Here is a 23,998-nt window from a genome sequence, read left to right as displayed (position 1 = left end):
TATTAACTTTCTTTAGTAGTATAACTGTAAGAGATCATTGACCCAAATAAAATCCAGAAATAACATGGAATGGATACTTTTCTATGATTTAGTCAGTAAAGCCTCACGGAATATTTTCAATTGGAGAAAATTCAAGTGAAATAAGACCACCAAGTACATATAAGGTGTCCAAACTCCCAATCCACGGTTTCTTTCACCTTATACAAGAAAGAATAATGCATACAACTAATCAATCACAAATGACAGAATTATCATAATTGAACCCAAATCAAAATTCCAAATTACTTTTATTTATAGAGTGACATAATTATGATTTTTCTACTAATCATCAACAAAACGAACTCTTCTGTTAGAACAGCATTAATCTCCATTGGCCTTCCCAATGACAATAAGAGGCTAACCCAGGCACATACTTCCCTCCGATTCCTTTTATTTCCAACACAACCTCAACACACACATTTTTAGGAGATTGTTTGGGTAGGTAAACAAACAACTTAATCAAAATAACTTTAACAGCAGGAATGGGGAAGGGTTAGGTGCTACGTGTATCAGAGTGCACCATAAGAGTGTGTTGCGAATAAAAGAAAATAAAGGAAGAATTTGATATTGTTGCCGCAATTTATACTTTCATCTTCTACAAGAAGGAGCAATGCATACAACTGATACAAGATGGTTGCTTTATCAAATGTATACCAAACTATAGCACATATGGCAACAAAAATCGAAACATAACAGGCATTAGAAGGCAAAGTCTAAGCCTTTTCTGTATATTATTGAATCACCTATATAAGTTATACAAATTACAAGCATAGCACAACCAAAATAAACTTATTAAAAGTAGGTTGTATCAATAATGCCCAGTAATGCCTACGAATTGGAAGCATAAACATATACTAATAACCATATTACGCCACAAATTAAGACAAACGAATTCGACTGCCTGTTTCTTTTTGACTCATTCATTCATCACATCATCAAAATTGCAAACTCTTTCCAATTTTAATTTGAAGTAATAAAATAAAATTCATAAATAAAGTCTACCAGCCTCAGCCTTACGAGATCGAATCAAACGGGAACATATCTCTTAATAGCATGCTTCATCCCAACCGTGCATCCGACAAGCAACCCACCAACGGCACCAGCAACAGCAGCAGCCCTCGGACCCGAAGCCGCCTTAAACAGCGCACCGGTAGCAAGGCCAGCAACCACACTATTGATAACATCATCGGTATCCCTCCACTTAACGAGCCCACTCTCAAGTCCAGCATACATGAGGCCAATGACTCCAGCTCGGTTCCCCCACTGGCGACCGGTCAAGCCGGAAGAATTGAGGACACGATTAACCCGAAGCTTCACGGTGTCGCCGTGCTCCGAAGCACGGACAGCATCAACGAATCCCTTTGCAGCGCCGGAGGAAGCTCCGGCCAAGTAGCCGCAACCGGTGTAGTAGGTGAGATTCTCACCCCAAGATCTGCGTTGTCGGAGTGATTCTTCGTGGAAAAGGAATTCGGGTTGTGTAGGAAGTTGATAGAGCTTCTGGGCCTGGATTTCAAGGTCTTGGTATGGATTGTAGAGACGACGTTGCTCGTGGTTTTCGTTTTCTTTTGGTTGATAAAACGCCATTGTTGTGGAGTTTTAGGGTTTGATGAGATGATTGAGGGATTAATTTAGGGTTAGGGTTTTGGAAAAGGGGAATTTTGATTTGGGAAGATGGACTATTCTTTGAAACGAACCCTCGAAGCTTTTTCTCTCTCTTCTAAGTCTGGTTTTGGGTTAATAGAGAAAGAGCGAGGGGGCGTTTGTGTTGGGAGTCTTTCGATGATTCGAGAGAACGCGGAGACTACTTAACCCTGAAGATATCAATACTCGGGAACACCCATTAAATATTGGAAAAATTATTAGGAATAACTTGCTTAATAGGTCAATTTGTAAACAATTACTCGTTAAAAACTTTTATAGTAAAAACTACCTCCTAAATTTTAAAAGTTTGAGTAGCATTACCCTTTTCATTTTCCGACAACAAATTCTGGCAAGTGTGGCTCAATTGTTATTTTTTCTCCAAAAAAATCCTCACCCTCGTATATATAACCAACGCTCCTCTTCTTTGCAAAAACTTAATTTAAAAAACCAAATCTTTGTGAAAATCGCCAATTGAAAATTGAATTTTTGCAAAGAATAAGAGGGGTTGGTTAATATATACGAGAGTGATGATGTATTTTTAGAGGGAAAATAACAAATGGACACCACACGCCGGAATTTGTTGCCGAAAAATGAAAAAAGATAGTGCTAATCAAACTTTTAAATTTGGAGGGTAGTTTTTTTTATATCACTTTTTAGCGAGTAGTTGTTTACAAATTCATTTATTAAGTGAGTAGTTCCTGACAATTTTTCCTTAAGTCTTTTATAACACTTATTAAGATGTCAAGATTTGAGAATATTGTCACATAGTACATAACTAAAACTAACCTGGTTGCTTGTAAAATTATACAATCGGTTGTATCAATTGGTTGTCGATGCATTGGTGATTGAGGCCCTACTTGATAGGGAGTGTTGCGTTTTCGATCCCCGCAAAAACAACTGGGAGGGATCTGGAACATAATCACTCAGAACTAAGTCTTGAATCCGAATTAGCTCAAAAGGTGAATCGGGTGGAACACCAAAGAAAAACATACAACCGATTGCATGTTCTAAGAACTTGTTATTTTAGACAAATAAGTCTTGTATAACGTGGGATTATGTTAATTTATTGTAAGATTGTTTTAAGGGCTAATTAAACAATTTTTATGGTAATTTTATCTTTAAAGGTTATTTTAAATTTGTAAGTTTGATTGTATTTTAATTTGTAGTTTCTAATGGATACATATTATGGAGGTTGATATGATTAATCTACATTATAAGTGATTCTTAGGGTAGAATGTATGATAGAAAAATGGTAACATTTGTAGTATGGTTGATACCTAAAAATGTCTCCCCGATGATGAACAACCTTTCAATGCCGTTATTGGCCGGTTTGAGTATTTTATCTTTGGAGTTCTTACATCCATATTCAATCTAATAAATTTCATAAACCAACCCGATTATTAGCCTCATTCCCAAAACCATAACTTATTTAACACTTCTCGTGTCCACATTACAAAACAGAGCTAAACTGATTTTACGGCCCTATAATTTTGATCCAAATATTATTTAGTTGGATAGGACTTGAAATAAGCTTTTCAACGGTATATTACAAACCAAATTTCAATTTAAAAAGAAGAAGATAGGAGCAAAACACTAAAACTCGACCTAAAATCGACACCCTTTCCCTAAAACGGCCATATCTCAAAATATAAAAAAGATTTTGACCTGATTCTAATTTTGATGGAATGTAGAGTTGACAACCTTTCCAACAATATATTAGATGCCTTATTCCGATTTACTGATCAAAAGTTATCATAGTTTTAAAAACTAGAAATAACTGCGTTACTGCAGTTTCTGCTGTACAACTGAAATTTTTTTTAGGGCTACGAAAAATCTGCGATGACACGAAAATTTCTAGGGTTTGTATCTTAGTGGCGCCTCATTTCTAATCCTTACCTCACCCTTTGCATTTCCTCTATAAATATGAAGGTGATTTCAAAGTTTAGGGGCACCAACACACATTCTAATTCCTCTCTCTCTCATTCTCAACCTTAAACCTATTCTTCTAATTTCATCATACATCCTCTAAGCACTCCTCGGAGTCCGTACAACACCCAAAGTTCCGTACTTAAACCAAGGCGTGAAAGGTAGAACCGATTGAGGATTTGGACCAAATCAACACTACTTTTATTTAATTTAATTTCAATTTAATTTATATATTTATTGAAGTTACTAACTATAGACACCTAATTGTGTCCCCCCTAAAAACCAAACCTAGTGATGAGTACCTTTCACGTCTTTGATTATCGAGATAGGTGAAGAGTTGAAGAGTCTCGTGAATTTCCCTTTAGCCTTGACCATTCCCAACGATTCTTAACCTTTCCTTAAATGTTTTAAGCCAAAATTATTCATTTCGTGTCTTTAAAAAATCATTCATTTTGTGTCCTTAAAATCATTTATATCATGTCCTCTTTATAAAAACGTCCAAATCAGATTATTTTGGCAATAATTCTAGGTCTAATGATTGTGTAGTTGGATGGGGCTTGAAAAGAGCTTTCCAACAATTTATTATAAGCCTAAATCCGACATATAACAAATAAGTAATGGCCAAAATACTAAACCAAGCCCAAACCGGACTTAAGTCCATCTTACCTATGACCCAATGATCATGTAGAGGGTCCAATTTCCTTAATCCCAATCCTAAACCAATTAGGATTCACTAAGAGCTTCTAGAAGTCTCTAGACGGTTATAATCTATCCTTTTCTAAAGATAAATATTAAAAAATTTGAAATTGAATAAAACTCCTCTTTTTGACAATCGTTGTTCTATTTGAATTCAAAGACAATCAGATATTATTTTCATGCCTAATAATTTTTATCCAAATCTTAGGTTGTTGGATAGCCTTGAATTTATCTTTTCAATTATATATTATAATCCTATTTCTGAGCTGTAACGAAAAAGATATGTAGGAAATACCAAACTCCATCCAAAACTGACACTCTTCTACTATTTCGGTCATATCTTTTATTCTACAAAAAATATCAATCAATTTCCAATTGGTTTAGAAAGTAGACTTACTGAGCTTTCCAACAACATATTATTTATTTTATTCCGATTTCTGGATTAAAAGGTATGATAAAAACAAAAACTGCTTTTTATCGCGCCACGATACTCCATCACGCTGCGATAAAAGGAGTTTTACTCCGAGTCGGATTCCCACTCTTTTTTGAAATTTCGATCCTCTTTTTTGTTATAAATAGAGGTCCTATAATTTCACCCCGTTTTCAATCATCAATAAGCTTGATCACGAACAGTCATCTTCTAATCCTCTCTCTAAGCTTTAAGCTTCTTCTCTTTTTCTCTTTCTTAGCCTTAGACTTAGATTTAGCCTAGCCTAACCCCATTATAAACACATTCTTTGATACCTTTCCTAATCAAACACCATTCGTCCTTCACGAGACTTGAATACTTCAAGCTCTTCAATTCTCGAAGTTGCCTTTAGCCTCGACGTGAAAGGTTGATAGTCTTGAGGGTTTGATCCCAAATTCATATTCGATTCTTGTTTGATTAATTTGGTTGATTTAATTTTTTTGAAGTTTACTAACATGTGTATTGTTTTGATAAAAAGAGATATGAGGCATCAAAGTAAGTAATTCGATTACTTAATTATTTCCTTTAATATAGAAATCATGCTTAGAGTATTATTTTAATTCCTAGTATCATGTTAGGATGTCTTTTATGATATCTAGTATCATGTTAGAATGTTGATTTTTATTCTTAGTATCATGTTACGATATCTTCATGCTTTCTAGTATCATGTTTAGGTTAAAGCTTTGATCTTTACTATTTAGTGACATGCTAGGGTTTGTTATTAATCTGTTTTGTATCATGCCTAGGATCTTTCTATTAATTATGCTTTGATGAGATTATGATTATTATAATAATGATGATGATTTTGTGTCAATATTATGTTTCTTGATTATTCATAATTTATTGTTATTGCATGATCCCGCCCTTTCTGCAGGTTTAAAGGGAATTTGTACTTGAAATAACGCCTAATAAGATAATCAATAATTTGATTTAGGCTTAATATGATTTTAATTTAAGTGATCGCCAATAATAGATTTATTTGTGCATTAATAATCAACCAATGTAGATTAAATATGCTTATAGTTAATTTGATGAATGTATATATGTTGATCAGAAAGTGCACATGAATATCATAAGAATTAAGTAGAGGCCTATTTATGGCAGATTCAATATCTTTTAGGTTGGATTCATACCATCATCCCCGAATATCCAGTCATGGTTCCGACCACTATGGAGTTAGTGATCTCTGTGATCTTGAATGGGGTGTAACCGTCACACCCGTGAACGTTTTACAAGTTCCTAAAACTTGTTGACGACTCTTTTATTTCTAACTTCTTTCCCTTTGGACGCCACCATGCCTAAAAGCATGATCACAGTGGGGCTCAAATTTGAGTGTTGGAAAATTACCCACACTAATATTTTTTATTCATGATGTAGCAATTTAAAGAAGCGTGGAACGTGAGTAATTAACTCACTTAAATATACTCTTATTATTATTCTTATTGCTAATATCATGATTAGGTTTATTATATGCTTTGATTTGACTGACGACATTATGGTTGAATTGCTTCCAATATTATTTTTTATTCTATTGTTATTGTTGATCACCATCTTGCATGTTTAAAAGGAAATATGTAATTGAATATAACGACTAATAGATAATTTCGACAACCGGTTAGGATCCTTTTTAATCTTGTTGTTTAATCAAGTGATCACAATTTTAGAATTATATGTTTCATTAATATTCAACAAATTTTGCCTAATATTATATTAGTTTGGAGCAAAATCAATCTTTTTTTTGTGTGCCTTTAAGATTTCAGGATTACTTTTCACAATAAGAATCGAGTAGTGGCCAATAAGATTTCAGGATTTCAGGATTACTCCATGACTCAATTCGTACCATCATCCCCGATCCTCCTTTCATTGTTCCGAACCATATGGAGTTAGTAATTTCATGAATTATGAATGGGGTGTAATGTAATACCCCGTATTTTTATACGTATTTTCCTAATTAATTAATTAATTATTATTTTTCTAAAAAGGGTATTTTAGTAATTTAACTTACTATTTAAATCTTGGAGCCAAAACGATATTTGAATTTTGGCGCCAAAAGTATTTTAAAAACAAATTATTATTTTGGATAAGATTTATTATCCATTTATCCTATTTTAAAAACCGGATTATTTATATATTTTGGATATTTTAATTAAGGCAAAAGCTATATTTTATTATTATTTTAATAAGTCCGAAAATCCCATTTATTTGGCTAATAAATTTCGGATTTTCCTAAGAGAAAATCTGATTTTGTTAGTTAAATTATTTGGTGAATATTTGGTATTTTATTATTTAATTATTTATTACAATAAATATTATTTACACAATTATTTTAATTCCTTAAAACTAGCAAAATAATTTCCTAAAGTACTAAATAGGAGGGCCGAAAATATGAGCTTAGGAAAGCTCAAAAATTTCGGCCATCCCATGTAGATTTTGGGAAAAATGTTTTTGGTAAATTGTATTTTTAATTATCTCCTTAAAATCTCCTATTTTCCTTAATTCTAATTCTCCATCTTTTTAATATCCAATCATTATATTTCCTTTCCATTCATTCTTCTTAATTATTCCCCAAGTAATTCCAATTTCCTTAATATTTATCATGACAAACATACCTTCCATATTCAATTATACACAATCTCTTCAATATCAAAACTAAGTTAGGAATCGTGGTCTTTGTATCTATTTTTGAGTACTCATAACATTGGTTTCTATTCATAGTTATTATTAATAAAGGAGAGTTTTGAAGTTTCCGCTGCAAAGTATGGTTTTGTTAGTAAGTTGAGTAGCCTTGCGTAATCACGCGGCGGTAATACGCCTAAGTCTATCTCTACAGTATAATTATACGTATTATACTAGTATTTCCGTAGAGGGAGATTTGGTGGTGTTACATGTAATCTTCACGGGTCAATCGTTGTTGCCTATTGTTGTCCCTTATTCGTAGTTGCCTTAAATAATCCGTGAACGGTTTACAAGTTTCTTAAAAACTTGTTAACGGCTCTCTACTTTGCTTTGTCCCTAATCATGTCCCTAATCGTATAAGGTTAATTCCTACTTCCTATGAGTGCCAAGCATATTCACAACATTCTTAAGTAGGTGCGCTTCGAATGAAGCCTAAAGTATATAACGGTAGCTTCAAATACTTTAGGTTAACTAGGGATTCCAACACGCGCGATCGCCGCGCGTGATAGCTAGTCCTTTGAGAAGAATTTTTATAGATCTTCTTTATAGCCTATGCCAGTTTTGTAATATAGACGATAAATGTGTTGGATGTTGTGTAGTTGTGCAACGTTTTAAATTTTAGTTGAACTACTTTGATTTAGTGATTAAATGATAAAAATAGTGAATTTGATATAGACATGATGTTTAATAACTTCTAAATAGGAAAATTAAAACAAATAGAAATATAGAGAGTGAAAGAAAACATAACTTTTTAAATTAATTTTGGGAATTCAAATCAAGAGACAAGCATAAGGCTTTTAACATCAAATAAGGGCATATATGTAAAAGAACATTTTTATGGATATAAATGTCCATGAGTTTTCTTAAACTTTTTATAAGGTAGAGATTATAACAGACCCTTCTTAAAATAATTTAGTGAAAGTCTGCCTTAATCAAGAATTTTTTGCTTTAGGATTTCTATGAAGAGATTTTCAATCCAAATCAATTCAATTAAGGTTGCTTCAGTTCAATTTGTGTTAGTTTATAGGTAGTTTTTGTTCAGTATTTATTTATTTATTTATTTATTTATTTATTTATTATGATGAAAAATAACAAAAATCTACAAAGTCAACCGAATTATAAGAAATTAGTGGAGAGTCGAGATACAATGTGGGCCCCCACCCCTCTAGCTATATTGAATCCGATCCTGCTGAAGATGTAAGCAGCTGTACTAGCACCAATATCCTAAGCCCTAGCGAACGCCTGAACCCGCTTGAGCAACACAACATCATCCTTCTCTAACTCCCCTAATGAAGAAAAGGAGAATGGAAGAAAACCATAGCCAATCGCCCTACAACGTGCCCTATTGTTGTCCTGCTTCCAATGAACTACAACCGACACAACATAACTAGGAACGAATTAGTCAGACAACTCGAATTGTGTTAAAGGAGAAGATCCCGTCAAGTCAACAGACAAACAAATTAAGGCATTTGTCCCAAGAATAAAGTAACACATCTGCAAGTCGAAAAGTCCCATCGTTCCCTTTAGTCAACCTAACATTAACCTCCTTTCTTGTAGAAATCCCAAATCAAAAACATATATCAACAAGGGTATCACAAACAACATTATGCCAATGTTTAATACCCACCATCTTAGCACAAGACACTTCATAATCCCCAAAAATATCCTCATCAAAAACCCTTGAGCAACTAGAACACGCTGTCAAATCGAAGAACTTTAACAAATGAACACCTAACTAGTAGCAAAGAACACAACGACAAGCCTTACCATTCATAGTCTGACCAAACCCGATATTGGGACTGCCCGCAACTAGGCAGAAGTGTGATCCCTCTGCTGGGACATCCGTAAGGCAACCTGACGCAGAGATAAGGAGAAAGTGGATTCTATAGATGTAGTGACCTTCCTGAAATATATGTTTGCCATTTTCTTCATGAATTCGGGGGCAACGATCTCACCAGGGTTACTCATAAGGCAAGTCTCCACAGTCTTAATAAAAAGACTAAGAGCACCATCGAAGGCCGATCCCGGACCAACAATACCATAATTACGAAGAAGCACTAGGAGAAAAATATGGTTGGCCACCGGTTCAAAACCCCCCTTTTCCACTGGTTTTGAACCGCTGGCCAGTGGGGGGGTGGCAAAACCTAGCACAAAAGGCCACCGGTTCAAAACCGGTGGCAAAAACAAGAATTGCCACCGGTTAACCGGTGGCAATAACCTTTCCCGCTTTTTTTTTTTTTATTGTGTATTAATGAGTATTGCCACCGGTTAACCGGTGGCAATAAAGCCCTTAAAAAACAAAAAAAAAAAAATTTTTTTTTTTTGCATTTTTTTCACTTAAAATGTGACAGAAATATATTTATATGTATAATATAAATAAAAACACATATATTCATGAATATGCAAGTAATTGTATACTTTTTAAGAGTGAAAAACTAAATTAATAAATACAAATAAATTCCTCGTACAACAATTCCAATTTAGAAGATCTAAATTAATCAAATTACACAAAACTAAAATCAAATATAAATAAAAAAGTTTACAATATAAATAAAAAAAATTACAATATAAAAACAATATTCCTTCATCTTTATTCTTCGATTCCATTTAAGATCTAAATCAATAATATTCCCTGCATCAATCAAAACAAAAAAAAAAAAAAATTCGATTAAAACAAACACCCACAAAAATGCAAAAACCCAGGAAAAAAAAAATCCACAAAAATAAAAACAAAAACAACTGAAAACCCAAAAAATCTACAACTAGTAATACCTAGGAGAAAACCCAGAAAAAAAAATAAACAAAAATGAAAATAAAATCCCAGAAATAATTTTAAAAAATCGAGAAAAAAAAATCAAGATATTGATTCACGAACTCAAACAACAAAAACCCAGAAATAAAAAAAACCCAGAAAAATCAATTAATTAAAAACAACTTAAACCCAGAAAAATTGAGGAAAAACGAATTAAAATCCCAAATTGATTATAATCGCATAATTAAAAGGCGTAAATTGCTATTGATGATGTAGATCTGTCGGTGTTGTTGATGTTGGTGTTGCTGGTGTGGTGGTGGCGTGGTGGTGGTGGCGGCGATTTCGTGGGTAATGGGCAGGAGGATGCAGGAGGAGAACGGAGGAGAGAGGATGAAGGAGAGATTAGAAAGAGATGGATGAGAACGGAGGAGGACGCAAGAGGAGGGAGGACGCAAGAGGAGGGAGGACGCAGGAGAGATTAGAAAGAGAAGAGAGCTCAGATCGAAGAAGGAGATGAGAAAATGAGAAAGAGAAGAGGAGATCGAAGAAGGAGGACGAAGTGAAGGAGAAAGAGGAAAGGGGAGAGCAGGAGAGAGAATGAGAAAGAACGGCTGAGGGATGATGATTGAGGTAGGGTTTGGGGTTTATAAGGGGGGGGCTTTTTTTTTATTATTAATTAAAATGGCTATTGCCACCGGTTCAAAACCGGTGGCCTTATTATTATTGCCACGGGTTTGGTTTGAACCGGTGGCAATACCGGTTTGCCTCATCCCGCCCATTATTATTGCCACGGGTTTGGGTTGAACCGGTGGCCAATTAGCGGTGCATTTTTCAATTTTTCTACTAGTGAGGCGTAGCCTGAAGACTAGTAGACTATTATTATTATTATTAATAAAAAATAGACAAAGTCATATAACCTACAAAAATTTAGTGGAATGCCGACATACAATATGGGTCCCCATTCTCCTAGATACATCAAAGTCTATCCTAGTGAAGATATGGGCAGTAGCACGTGCTTTAATATCTTGAGTCTTTGAGAAATTCTAGACCCGCTTCAGCAAAGCAACCGTCTCCTTCTCTAATCCGAAGGAGAAGAGAAAGGAAGGAAACAATAACCAATCATCTGATTGAAGGATTTATGTCTTCGTCAAGTGCAATTAGATATATCAAGGATCACTATTATGAAAATAATTTGTTCATTCTTTTGGGTCGTTATTGTATGTTGCTAAATATGATAAGGAATTTTTTGGCTAGTCAAATAGTCCCAAAGCCCAATAGACCAGATCCTATGAGGTCACATGCAAGGGTATTGAATTGAACAAGTGTGAGGCCCATTAATGGGCCTCATGAGGTAATGACAAGCCATGTAAGGAGTAGGGCTAGTGTAGTTAGAAGTGGATTAAGAGTTTGGGCTTCACATGAACTCTAATCATATATGTGATATATAAATAGAGGTCATGCCTAGGGTTGATACAAGTCACAATTAACCTAAGCAGTAAATTTTGAAGCAAGTAGCCAAACTCCCTTCCCCTCTCTCTCACATGCCTCTCTTTCCCTCCCCTCCATCCGTACATTACGAACATTGGTGCCGGTGGAAACACGGTGGTGGTGGTGGTGGTGGTGGTTCGTGGCTTGATCGTTTCGTTTCTCTCCGTAGGAGGTGGCTCGAAGTGTTCGTGCCCAACTAACTAGCATTAGTGGAGGTTCAATTTGTGCGCGTGGACCACCTAGCGACATCACGTTTGGGGTTCTAGATCTCCTCATTGTTCTTGCTCAATCACTCGTGGAATCATGCTTCAAAGGTACAATTATGTGTTTTTTATGTGTTACGCTTGTAGATCCTATTTAGGTGCTTATGAATATGATTCATGCAATTTCGCTTACAATATCTAAAGTTCTATAGTGGTATTAGTTAGCCTCTTGCATTTACACATATTGATCATAATTCTATGATGTCCAAAATTTTAATTATTTAATTATGGGTCAATTATTATTTTAAATGTGATTTAACATATGGAATTGTGAAATATGATTTAATTGCTCAATTATCTTCTATGCCCTAGCCGAATTATTTTAAACCCTAAAGGCATAATTAATTTTTGATAAATTTTGTAGTGTTATGAACCATAATTTTTTCAAATTTTAATGTGTTAATTTCATATAATTTGATCTAATTTTTTATGCTTAAAAGTGTTTGGTGTGATTATTTAATTCAATTAAAAGAGTTTTATGTGAATTAAGAATTAAATTTCATGAAAGCCCCGAATTAATTGAAAAAAAGATTTTGGATTAATTTTGAATTAGGCATAAAAGAGTTTATGTTTAATTTAATTAGATCAACAAATTAATTTTGCAAAAGTTGTGAAATTAATTTAACTAAAAAAAAGAGTTTTGAGTGGGAAGAGCCACGTTTGGGTGGCAGAACCACCTACCAGTGGGCCACGGTGGCTGCTCTGGTGGTCAGGTCGGCGGAGGGTGATAAGGGAGGTGCAGCTAAGGGAGGGCAATGGGAGGAGCGTACAATTGTTGTACTATTGCCTACTGTTGCCCAAGCAAGCTGGCTTGGCTAGGCAATCCCCTTGGCTGCGTGGCTGGCTACGGTTGCGGCTGGGATCCGACCTGGCTGTGATTGGAGCTGCGGTGTGGCTGGGCAGAGTGCTCAATTACAGAAGAGCAGCTCAGGTTTTGTGGCACAATGATGGTTAGACGATGCAAGTGTTGCACGTCCTAGCTACTGCCATGCTACCTGCGTGGCTAGGCATGTGGCCTGTCTGCGGTAGCTGGCGTTGTTGAGGCTGGGCTTTGGCCTGGCCGCGGTGGCAGGGCTGCTGGTTTGGCTAGGCTGTGAGCATGGCTACGGCAGCGACAGTTGTAAACATCTTCTTTTAGTCCCCTGTCTCGACCGGAAGTGCTATGACGATAAATAAAACCATTTTTGTGTTGGATCAACATGAAGAACACTTATGGATTACCAATTAAGACTTAAACACATAAAATAACTAGCCTGACCCAATAAAAAATGAATCAAATCCAATTAGAACTAAGCCCGATCAATAATTAGGCCTAATCCTGAGAATAAACCCAATGTTGACAGGTTTAGAGGTGCCTAGGTTAAAATGAGAGGCCGTTGTGGGAACAATCGCGCGCAACTTAAAGAGTCGCGCTAACGTGGCACACGCTGTAGGAGTTTATAGGTACTATATGCGAAAAAACATGAATCATATTCATAAGCACCTATCCTAATATCGCATGCATAACACATGCACAAGACACATAATCATACCTTTGAAGCGTGAATTCCACGAAGCTATTTGATCGGCAAATTAGGGAGAGAATAGAGCCTCAAGTGTTGCTCCTCTACTTAGTCCACGGGATTCGAACGAGCCGTCCACCAATACTAGATTGGTCAAGTGAAGGGGAAAACCATGATCACCACTTTTAATGGACAACCGACCACCGCACGAACCACCACCACCACGAACCACCTTAGGCGCTAAGGGGAGGAGAGAGCCGTGAGAGAGAGAGTGTGTGAGAGGGGTTCGATTTTGTGTTTGCTAATTAGGGTTTGATCTTACTGATCACTGAATTGTTATGATCAAACCCTAGGCACCTAGTCTATATATAATCCCTATTATAATTAGTGACTAGGTTACGAAGCCCAAACTCCTCCATACTACTCCACATGGCCGGCCATACTAGGGGATGAGGCCCATCATGGGCCTCGTCCTCTCGTGCTCGATCTGGGCCCTTTATGTGACCTTATAAGATCTGTCTAATTGGGCTTTGGCCTATTTTACTAGCCCAAAGATCGTTAGTACCTCTAGCTATGATATAACGACGACCCAAATGTAAAAAATTAATTATCTACATAATTTGATCCATTTATATATCTAGTAATTGCACATGACGAAGACATAAATCCTTCAATCTCACACTTGTTTGAGATAAGTGTGCAATATTCAAATTCCTTAAGTCAATGTGTGTCGATTTTATAATATGATTGCATCACATATCGAGATCATATTAATCTACAAATCATTTCTTGAAATCTAAGTTTGAATTACAAAACCAAATGATTGAGTAATGCATTTGAAAGAGGCCACGTATTTTCTAAATTCTCCCTCTTTAAGCGGCCATGACACGTTCCCTAATTTAATAGGTAGACTCAATCCAATCTTGTAGCAACAAAGCTCCCACTCAACTTTTAAAGTAACCAGGAAACACCCTTTATAATCTCCAGTTTCGGGAAGACGTTTGAATGTACCACAGTTAAATCAATCATTGAATAAAATCAATGTTCCACTCATGTCAAAGGAATCCACTAATATGTCCGGAAGCTCTATACTTGAACTTCAAAGTAGGTCAATAGTTCGATCATGCATCATTCATGCATATCCAAGTGATTGACCGAGCATCACTATGCCCCTATAACCCATGAAAAAACACTATCCAATCAATCTTACATGCTAGTCTGTTCATTGAAATCATTTATATCCACTTTAATGATTTCGAACTAGGAATTTTAATAATATATGAATTTTGTTCACCTGTGGGGTTTCATTTACCCAGTCATCAACCTGATGAGCCAATCAATTCATAATTATTTTGGACATTTTATTTAATTTCCAAAACCATAATTAAATAAGAGAAATAAAATTTATGTTTAAACATAATTCTGCAAATATATGTATTCCTTATGTAATATGTTTTCTCAAAACATACAGAACTTGAATTACATAACTTGCTACAGTCCAAGACTTTAGTATGACTCTCATATCTTAGTCTATGGAAGGGGTCACTCATAATAAAACATTGCAGATCATGACATCTCACTGGTCACTGATCTCATAAACGAGTATCTCATATCTATTTGTTTGGATTTGTGATGTGACCCTGGCTCCTTTGTTTTAGCAAAGGTATCCTTTTAGTCACAAGACAATTTGATCCAAACTTCTGTTAGGGTTTGGTGAATCCGACTCACCGCGGAAACAAACCCAAAACCTAGACCGCACTCGCAATAAATAAAAACATAAACATAATTAACTTAATGACAAGATTAAGATAATAATTATACCTTTGACGCTTGCTTCGCCCGACCTCGAGGGGATCTTACTTCGAAAGCTAGCCTCGAAAATACGACGACCTCCAACGGAAGTCCACCCACAACTCGAACACCGACTAGGTCCAATGCCTTGGAGTTAGCAAGGCCCGACCGAAACCCGAGTAATTGAGTTTAAAGGTTTTCACAATGGTGATGCCTTTTTCAACTCTTGAGTTCAAAGGTTTTCACTACTAGTGATGCCTTTTCCAACTCTTACTGAAGTGATTTTCCCAATACCCCAACTTGAATATTTATAGAGAAAATCATGAGTGTGAAAAGCTCTCCCATCAATGTGGGAGAGTTTGATTTTCTCATTTTATTTTTAAAGCTAAAATAAAATTAATAATTAAACTAGTAATAAACCAACAAGTGGCAAGCATACAAGGAGGAGTAGGTGAGGACCATTTGGAGATGGGGACCAAACTTGCTCTCCACTCTCTCCCTCACCTTGCGCCACATGGAAACCCCCACTTGGGCACCAAGGCACCCAAGTGGCTTCTCATTTCGCTGCTGCCCCTAGCCTCGGTCCAGCCTTGCCCGCACCACAAAATGTGGGCTGCTTGCTAGCACCTTCGGCCAGCAGGCCCCTGCACTTGCGTGCGGGCTGTTGTTGTCGAGGGTTGCTGCTAGCTTGCCTTGCACCTAGTGCGGGCTGCTAGCTGCAGCATGCTAGCACGCCACGTACTAGGTGCGGGCTGTTAGCCGCATCTTGCTAGCAAACCCCGCACTTGGTGCGGGCTACTAGCTCGACATTGCCCCTAGCACTCGGGGTCCGATGCTAGGGGTATTTTGGTCATTGTTGATTTATTATTATTTTCACGTCTCGTCTTTTTACTATTTTTGACTCGACTTCCGACGCTCCAAGCTCGAATTTCCGACGTCCAAATATTAATTACTCGGTCGACTTATTAATTAATTCCTAATTAATTCGTCGCTTTGGCTCGTTAGTTGCTTGGGTGTGACTCGGAGGGTTTAGTCAAGATTGAGCTGTAATATTAATTATGCATTAATATTACTGATCGGAAGCAGCCTCCACCCAGGCATTCTGATCACTTGACCTTACTGAAAAATTAGTTTTCTAATAATTCTGAACCCCCTATCGGAATAATACACTTATTCGAAGGACACTATTCCTTTCAATCTCCCACTTGTCCTTCCGGACAAGTGTGCTTTTAGTGTATATCCCTTTTCCTATGTCGCTTAATGCTTCTTCATGAACTATAAGGTAAGATTAATTTGTCATCCTTATTATGTCCAGAAGTGTTTCTCGATTCTGAGCCCGACTGTCAATAAACAGATGATTTCTAAAATCTATCCAAGCACAGCCATGCATTTAACAGTCTCACTCTACGAGAGGCCTTGTAAACAACAAAGACATCTTCCCTACTTTAGTAGGGGAACATTTCCCGTCTTGTAATGTAGCTTCTCTTACTGAGAGGACCTAGCCACCCGAGTGATGCCGTTATAATCCCCTATTACGGCAGACGTTTGACAATCATCAAAGCGGACTAGTACTCAAATAAGAAATCTCACAATGCTCATGGTCCAGGAAAAAGGTTCCGATAGCAATAATGAGAAGTATACTTATGACGATTTTTAATCTCTTAAAGTATTCTCATAGGTCGATCCAGTATGGTTCTAAACCAATACCTGTGCAAATGATTCATGACGATCATGTCCTTGTAGCACAAGAAACGGTGTTATAAATCAAACTACACACTAATCTAAAATGGTCATTAATCGTCCATCGTTTAAATGACCTTGATTAGGGATAATTTTCGATTATAACATTCAATGTTCACTTAATAGGTGTTTCCTTACCAAGACTGGTCTTGATACCCTATTTTGAATATTCCAAGAATCGAATGGACTCATTATTTAATTCTAAACCACAATTAAATAGTCAACGGAGTGATTTAAATTGCATGAAAAATTTAATTACTCCAGAATTGAATGGTTCATCATAGTGCTTTACATTAATATTGTCCAAATTAATTAAAAAACTAAAATAAGAAAATCAAAGCCAATCTCCGATGTGCCTGATTCCCATTGCCTTAACGTGCTTGTTGCGCTTCACTTGAGGCAAAGGTTTAGTCAGTGGATCGGCTACATTGTCATCCGTTCCAACTTTACAAATTCTTATTTCACCTTCTGATTTCCTTTCTCAAATCATGTGAAACCACCGCTTGACATGTTTGAACTTCTGATGTTCTCTTGGCTCTCTGGCCTGAGCAATAGGTCCATTGTTGTCACAATAGAGGTCTATTGGTCCCTCGATGGAGGGTACAACACCAAGTTCACCAATGAACTTGCGAATCCAAACTGTCTCCTTAGCTGCCTCAGATGCTGCCAATTATTTGGCTTCAGTTGTAGAATCCGCAGTTGTGCTTTGCTTAGCACACTTCCAACTAAACGCTCCTCCATTGAGACAGAATATGTACCTAGACTGTGACTTGAAGTCGTCTCTGTCTGTTTGGAAGCTTGCGCCGGCATAACCCTCAATCAACTAATTCATCTCTGCAACCATAGACCAGGAATTTATCTTTGTTCCTTTTCAGGTACTTTAGGATATTCTTGGCCACAATCCAATGCGCCTCTCCTGGGTCTGATTGGTATCGGCTCGTAGCGCTCAAGCCATACGATACATCTGGCCTAGTACATATCATGGCATACATGATCGATCTAATTAGCGAAGCATATGGAATCTAATTCATCTTTTCTCGCTCATCAGGTGTCTTAGGACACTGCTTCTTGCTTAGGGTTATGCCATGTGACATGGGTAGGTGACCTCTCTTGGCCCCTTCCATTTGGAAACGAGCTAATACCTTATCAATATAAGTACTTTAACTCAATCCTATCATCCTTTTCGATCTATCCCTATAGATCTTGATGCCTAGTATGTACTGAGCCTCTCCCAAGTCTTTCATTGAGAAACATTTTCCGAGCCAAGCCTTTACAGACTCTAATAACGGAAGGTTGTTTCCAATGAGTAATATGTCATCGACATATAAGACTAGGAAGGCGATGTCACTCCCACTGACCTTCTTGTAAACACAAGATTCATCTGGATTCTTGATAAAACCAAACTTACTGATGGCTTCATCGAATCGCAGATTCCAACTTCTGCTTGCTTGCTTTAATCCATAAATGGACTTCTTAAGCTTGTATACCTTTCCAGCGTTGTTTTGGTCGACAAAACCTTCAGGCTGTGTCATATACACAGTTTCTTCCAAAATACCATTTAGGAAGGCAGTTTTGACGTTCATCTGCCATATTTCATAATTGTAATATGCAGCAATCGCTAGGAGAATCTGAACGGATTTAAGCATTGCGACTGGAGAAAAGGTTTCATCATAATCAATACCATGAACTTTTCTATAACCTTTTGCTACCAATCTAGCTTTGAAAATGAATACACTTCCATCTTTGTCGGTTTTCAACTTGAAATCCACTTACATCCGATAGGTGTGTAACCTTCGGGTAAGTCAACCAAGTCCCAGACTTGATTTTCAAACATGGAATCCATTTCACATCTCATGGCCTCTTGCCATTTAGCAGAGTCGGTGCTTACCATCTCTTGCTTATAGGTTGCCGATTCATCTCTATCCATGATCAGGATGTCCTGATTATCGGTTAATACTAAACTAAGATATCTATCAGGTTGAGATCTCGGCCTCTGAGACCTACGTACGGTAATGGACTGAGCATTTGCATTGTCAGTTCAACTTTGCATATTTTGATCACTTTGACCTTCGTCAACAGATGCTGTTTGAGCACTTTGACTGTCATTTAGATTTTGTTGCTCATCCTCACGAACTTCGTCGAGTTCGAGCACTTGTCATTTTGGAAAAGTTCTCCGATTTGTTGTAGAAGTAATACCCTTTGGTTTTTTTTGGGTAGCCCACAAAGTAAACCATATCAGATTTGGGATGAAGTTTGTTAGAAATCAATTTCTTGACATATGCTTCGCATCCCCATATCTTTAGAAAAGACAACCTATGAGGTTTCTTCGTCCATAACTCATATGGAGTCTTTTCTACAGCTTTTGATGGAGCACGGTTCAGTGTTAGTGCCACAGTTAGAAGTGCGTGTCCCCAGAAAGAGATAGGAAGATCACTAAGACCCATGGTTGATCGTACCATGTCTAACAAGGTTCGATTTCTCCGTTCGTATACTCCGTTCCATTGTGGAGTTCCTGGAGGTGTCAGTTCTGAAAGTATGCCATGATCTTTTAGATGGTCATCGAATTCTTGGCTTAAGTATTCACCACCTCGATCCGATCGAAGGGCTTTGATTTTATTGCCAAGCTGATTTTCAACTTCACTCTGAAATTCTTTGAACTTTTCAAACGATTCAAATTTATGCGACATGAGGTAGACATAGCCGTATCTACTATAGTCGTCCGTGAAGGTGATGAAATATCGATGTCCATTTCTTGTGGCGGAGCTCATTGGTCCACATACATCGGTATGTATTAGACCTAATAAGTCACCTGCTCTTTCTCCCAACTTGGAGAATGGCTGCTTTATCATCTTGCCTAATAAACATCCTTCGCAGTTCTCAAAAGATTCTAAATCAAAAGAGTCAAGAACGTCTTCTTGTAGAAGCTTCTTGATGGGTTTGATGTTAATGTGGCCAAGACGACAATGCCACAAGTAAGTTTGATTTGACTCCATGGTCTTAGCTCTTTTGGTAGTATTATTCACATTATAAACTTGTTTGTCTTAAGAAAGCACATAAAGACCATTTTCAGAATGTGCAATACCATATAAAACATATTGAGATAAAACGAACATTCATTGTCTTTTACTCGAAATTCAAAACCTTTGGCGTCCAACGCCAAAATTGAAATAATGTTTTTGGTAATTTTGGGAACATAGTAACAACTTTCAAGTTACAAAACAAGCCTAGAGGGCAAAGACAAACTGAGAGTTCCTACGGATACGCCTGCAATTTTGGCTCCATTGCCGACCCGGAGTTCAACCTCTCCCTTCGCTAGCTTCCTAACGTTCCTTAGACCCTGAGAATTGGAACAAAGGTGTGAGCCACATCCGGTATCCAATACCCATGATGTTCAGCTAGTGAAGTTTAAGTCTATAACGAATATACCTGATTCAGAAGCAACGGTTTCGTTCTTCTTATCTTCCTTGAATTTGAGGCAATCTCTCTTCCAATGTCCCTTCTTCTTACAATAGAAGCATTCGGAATCAGATTTAGAAGATGCTACCTTCTTTTCCTTGTTGTCCTTGGTAGTTTTCGGCTTAGGCGGAAAGTTCTTCTTACCTTTCCCTTTAAGCCTTTCTTCTTTTTGCCCGTGCGTTTGAACGGCTTGCCCTTTTTGACCATGAGCATATCATGTTTTCCCTCATCCTTGAGCGTTTGCTCGGCTTGCTTCAACATACCATGAAGCTCAGTGAGGGTTTTCTCCATGCTGTGCATATTATAGTTCATCTTGAACTGATCATAGCCTTTGTGCAGCGAGTGGAGAATGATGTCAATTGCCATCTCGGTTGAATACCCTGCATCAAGCCTTCCCATGTTCTCAAATAATCCTATAATTTTGAGTACATGTGGGCTGACTGACTCTCCTCTCTTGAGCTTGCTCTCAAGGATCTGTCTGTGGGTTTCAAACCTCTTAGTTCGGGCTTGCTCTTGGAACATATTCTGCAGCTCAGAAATGATCTCAAAAGCCGTCTCCTTCTCAAAGAAAGTCTTTTGAAGCTCGGGAGACATTGTGGCCAATATGATGCATTTGACATCCCGATTGGCACTTTGCCATCGGTTTAGGGCAGCTTGAGTCACCTCCTCATTAGGAGCGTCGGGCATTTCCTCATCAAGGACATATTCCTTTTGCTCTTACATGGGAAAAATTCGCAAATTTCTTTGCCAATCAAGAAAATTTGGCCCACTCAACTTCTCCTTGTCGAGAATTGAGCGTAATGAAAACTGGTTGTTTGAGTTACTTGAAGACATGATTCTACAATTGAAAGAATTTTAATGAAAAACCATTCATGATGCTAAGTAAGATTGAATTTTAATTCATGCATATCTCAAACTTATTTAACGTCTTATTTACACATAAAATTGTCCCTATTTAGTGAAAATAAGTCGATTCCAAGATCCAAGGAAACAAAGAGTGACTAAGCATGCTTTGGCTTGTCTTAGCACTCAATCTCCCAAGGTAAGCAACACTTTGCTAATGGCTCCAAGCCACTCTTGGTTGAATAAATCGTCGCATCTAATGCTCTCTCAACAATTTATTCACTTTTCCACGACATGTTAGGACTCCATCACTCATATCGTTGAGTACAACCAAAACCAACTTGCATACCCGGTATGCCTTATGAGTCTAGGGAGTAGTAGTGATGCCTCGCTTTGGTGTAGCCCATCACTACTCTCAATAGGTCGATAAGTATTATTTTGGAATGGCAATTTTACTCAATATTTAGGGACCTAGGGTTTCTATGTTGGTTGATTTAAGTGAACTTAATTAATCATCACAACATTTGAAATTCTAAATATGCATCTAACATATAATTCATATATAAATGATCATAAACATGTAAAGCATAAGCATTTGATGCATATTGGCAACTAGCATGACCCCTTGAAATCTTCAAGTCTTCAAAAGTTCTTCTTCTGCAACTTCATGGCTTTGTCTTCCAAGAACCTCCGTCTTCAAGACTTGACCAAAATTATGCAACTACTAGTATCTACGATTCGGACTAATCTAAATATTAAGGTACAAAAATACTCAATGGTACGCAGACCGTATTTAGATTTACAAAAATACATCACGGATCGCAGTCCGTATTTTCTATCCTAATCGGGCCCCACTAGTTGCCATTTTATTAAACCTGTGAGAGAACATACATTCCATTCATCCATTCACTATTTGTGAATGACCCATGCATTTCACAATGATAAAACAAGTAACAATGCATAAACACGTGATAACTAGTAACAAATATAGGTGGCTAATCCAATTAACACGCCTAATTAAAACTAGTCAAAGTTGTTTTAACCGATTATGTAAATAAGCGCAATTAATATTTGAAGCTCCCACTAAATTCCGCATCTAACTTAATTAATCCAATTAATTAAGCCCAAAATTTGCCAAAATTAAATTTTGCCAACGCCGCTCAAAACCGAGGCCTAACCTCCAAAATTTTAATTAAAATAAACAAGATTAATTAAAATAAACAAAACAGCTAAAATACCAAATAATATCGCCTTAAAACTGGGGTATATGTGCTAATTAAGGGGAGGTGCGCATAGTCGTGACTCATGCTAAGCGTCACACCCATAGCTTAGAATACCGCATACGCGTCGGCTCTTCTACGGGGCATGCAAGAAAACAAGCCACGAGGCCGCACAAGCTTGCTAGCTATGCGCACCATGCCGCAAGGTCGCAGCACAGCCCACACGCATACCCCTGCCGCACCAAACCACGCACTCAAAACGCTCGCACACCCTACCACACCACAGCAGCCATGTGCTGCGCTACTGTAGCAACACGCACGCACGTAGCGCAGCCGCAACATGCTGTTGCTTGGCTGGTGCTGCCGCATTGCTGCTGTGGATGGGCGCGCATGCCACGCACAAGGCTGCACGCAACCATCGAGCAGCCCCTTTGGCAGCCACATGCGGGCTGCTATGCAGCCCGGCTAGCCAAGGGAGGCTTTGCCTCGATTTGCATGTCATAGCCTCGGGATTTCAATCCCAAATTTCGCGTGACAATTTATTAATTCTAAATTAATTTTAGAACTAATTTTAATGAGCAAAACTTGAAAATTTAAACAAGTCTAACTTAAATAAAAATCATCCAAGTGCATGTAACCAAAATTATTTCCAAGAACCATTCTTTAGTAAAATTGATTTAACTTGGTGCAACAAAATAAATAAGGCAATTTCTCACTATTAATTTAATCAATTTAAATTAATCTTGAGATTTTGACAAAGTAAAAGGGAGTTTGGAAAAAATGAACATAAGTTTAATAAAGATTCCAACTTTAATACTTGTGAATCCTTGAAAAATTATATCTTCCAATATGAAGATAAACAAATTTCTATCACAAGTTTCAAACTTTATGATTTCAATCAACTTAGAAAGGATTAAATCAACAAAGTTCAACAAAAATTCATGGAATTTAGTAACTTTAAATTTTCAATCACTTAACATAATTAAAGATTGAATCTTTAGTACTTAGAAGCCTCAAAGAACAACAATTTCTCACTTAATGCAATTAATTTGCAATTATGTGAAAAAATAAAACCAAGCTTTCAAACACAAATTACTACCAAGTAATCATGCCTAAAGAGGTTTAAAAATTGCATATAAAATAAGGATTGAACCAATTACATAACCACCATAAATATGCAATTAATTTTCAAAGTTAGAAAGACATAAAATTTTTCCTCAAAACGAAAAATTCCTCGAAAAGTGAATTTCTGGTTTTTTTTGGCTATAAACCGAGTCCTAAAAGGGTAAAACAATTTCCAGAACGCCTTTTCCACCCAAAATTCACTATTTTTGGGTTGAAATCTGGGTTCGGGAGCTGAAGTCAGCTCTAATACGGGATTAAAATTAATAAAACGAGCTACTAATCTAATTAGCAACTTAAACCCAGAAAATTAAGCCATAAAAACACCTTTAAAAATAATATGATTTTAAAATAAACGAGTGAGGCTCCGATAC

The 23,998-nt window shown here is 37.0% G+C and overlaps 1 pseudogene; it reads right to left on the bottom strand.

Moving 5' to 3' along the window:
- Nucleotides 1-814: 814 nt before the first annotated feature.
- On the bottom strand, nucleotides 815-1,819 carry LOC145576550 (mitochondrial import inner membrane translocase subunit TIM23-2 pseudogene; annotated as a pseudogene).
- Nucleotides 1,820-23,998: the final 22,179 nt, after the last annotated feature.

Source organism: Chenopodium album, chromosome 13 (assembly GCF_948465745.1).
Source record: "Chenopodium album chromosome 13, dcCheAlbu1.1, whole genome shotgun sequence".
Taxonomy (NCBI): domain Eukaryota; kingdom Viridiplantae; phylum Streptophyta; class Magnoliopsida; order Caryophyllales; family Amaranthaceae; genus Chenopodium; species Chenopodium album.
This window is presented reverse-complemented; position numbering and strand designations above follow the sequence as displayed.